This window comes from Drosophila kikkawai, chromosome 3L, assembly GCF_030179895.1.
Source record: "Drosophila kikkawai strain 14028-0561.14 chromosome 3L, DkikHiC1v2, whole genome shotgun sequence".
In the NCBI taxonomy this organism is placed as follows: domain Eukaryota; kingdom Metazoa; phylum Arthropoda; class Insecta; order Diptera; family Drosophilidae; genus Drosophila; species Drosophila kikkawai.
The window spans coordinates 8037545-8039982 of NC_091730.1; the positions used below are offsets into that span (position 1 = coordinate 8037545).

The following is a 2438-nucleotide window of genomic DNA, read 5'->3' on the forward strand; positions in this document are numbered from 1 at the left end:
CAGGCAATGTTCTGTCTGTTCAGGAAGTGTCTGCCTGGGCCTGGGAAAAAAAAGCGGAGCGGAAATGTTCGCCAATCCTAAGCGAATAGAAATGATGATGGGAAGGCGGGCTCCAATGAGTCGTTACTCTTCGACTGGCCCAAGTACTGTTGCTCGTCGAATCAGGTGTCGAAGACATTGGCCATGATTTAGTGCTCGACATTAAATTATATCCCCGGGCTGTACTCATTTAAATAGGTGTTCCGACAGCAGGTGTAAGTTTAAGAATGGCCATCTTGGCTGCCATTAAAGTTGGGGTAATCAAATTTGATATTCTGACTTCTGTGATTCTCAATTGGCTTCGGTCTGTGGTGTTGAATGACAACCAGTTCTTAAACGTCTAATCAATTTATTTATAGTTTAAACAAATTGGTTTTCTTTTCATTGAGTAAAGGTTAATGGTTATCACTGTAATTATATAAATTACTTTAAGATACTTAAGCATTTTTTCTCACTTTAAGTAATAGATTTTGTAGCTCTCTAAATTATATATTTTATTTACTTTTAATCCCCCTATAAATTATTCATAACATATTCTTAAATGTCATCTAAATTTCTATACATTCTTCTTCAACTTTAAACCTGGCACATATGTCTCCTGTTCTGGCCAAATAAATCGCAAAAATCTGGCTCAGCTTTTGGCTTCATCTTCCTTCCTTTGGCGAAACTGCCAAAAAAGCCGAAGGCACCTACGACTGGGGCCAAGAAAACTGCAATGCCAACAAAAGTCAGTCAAAATTATGCAATTTATGTGATGCTGCTGGCAGGGCAAGCGGGGGTTAACCAAAAAACACACTTGGCGCCAGTTGTGGCGAGGCTGAGATCCTGGTAACATCCTTTACCCAACTAGTTTTGCTCTCTTCCTGGTTTGTTTCCTTTTTATTTTTTTTGGCCATATAAATTTTGCTAACCACGTACGCGACTTTGGCCCTGCAATGCGGTGCTTCTGTTTCTGCAAGCTGATTTCCTTCAGCTCCTTTGTTTGGGTTTGGCTTTTTCTTTTCGAATCGGAGCTGTGGCCATAACAAAATGTATTAGATTTCGCACAGATAGCACGAGCTGAGCCGCGCTGAAGCGTAAAAATGTGCGCCTATCAAGCAAATTGTATCAGCAACACGTTCAGGTCTTGGTGTTGCTGCTGCTGCTGCTCTTGCTGCTGACCCGCGCGATCTGTGGCAACATCATCTAATGTTCGGGGCTGGCAACACTTTGTCTGGTAATTCAATGCCAGCGGGCGTTTTGCCATTTCGCACCTCTTTGACTTGCAGCTACCTAAAAAAAAAGGAAAATAAGAAAAAGAAAGAGCTGGAGCACCTGCTCCCGTTGAAGTTGATGCTGTTGATGTTGCTGCTTTTACTGTTGCAGGTTTAAGAGGTTGCTTTGAACGATAATATCCTCTGTAATAAAAGTTAATATAATTTTATCGGAATCATAGAATCATAGCCTACTTTTGAGAAGTTTCCTACTGGGAATATTAAGAGAGACACCTTAAATAGCTCTAGTGATTTTTAATTTAGTTGTAATTTGTAAATAAATCTATTTAAATAAATAAAATTAGTTAATAAACTAATATTTTATATTTAAAATATGGAAATATCTTTTTTATATCAAATAGCCTATTATAAACCTCAAAATACCTTATATCCAAGCACTGAAAGATCGCGCGTGCCCCCCACAAAAGCGGGATTTACGATTGCCCGAGAATAATCAGTGCAGGCGAATCGCGAACGGGCAATAAAATGCTTCCGGTGCAGCAGCAGCACCCAGCAGTCCCAGCAGCACCAGCAGTCGCAGCAGCAGCAACAGTCGCAGCAGCAGCAACATGTTGCTGACGTCGGAGTGATGCATGAAGATTATCATGTGATATGTTCTAGAACGCGTGGACGTTACAGGACCGGCGGATATTTCCAGGCCGCAATCCATTTTTTTGGCTGTCAGTTGCTGCTGCTGCTGCTGCTGTGGCAAGAGCAACATGTTGCCGGCGTCGTTGTTGTCGTTTATCAATGGCAGCTGATCGGCGATGCATTTGATGATGAGGAGTCCTGAGCTTTACAAGCGGCACATTATCTTAATGTGACTGCAAAATAAATGCGTTGCGGGGCCATTAAAATTGTCGACGAGGACTGGGCATCGAGGACTTGAATATTTCTTGGGATTTTAGCAGCTCCCTCGAGCGAATTTTGTGTAGCATCATTTATCTTGACTTCTAATGGATAAGCTTTAGAGGTGGGACAACACTTTGAGACTTTTGTACAAGCGAAAGTTTTGATAATTATATAAGAGTCTATTACTTATTAATAAATAAAATTGATGAGCTTAAAAGCTGTTCTTCCTTATGGAATTAAACCAATATACAATCAGATTTATCATTAAATGAATTTTCCATAGTAAAGTCTGGC

The 2438-nt window shown here is 40.5% G+C and overlaps 1 pseudogene; it reads right to left on the reverse strand.

Moving 5' to 3' along the window:
- Window positions 1–555: 555 nt before the first annotated feature.
- On the reverse strand, window positions 556–2013 carry LOC121502216 (uncharacterized; annotated as a pseudogene).
- Window positions 2014–2438: the final 425 nt, after the last annotated feature.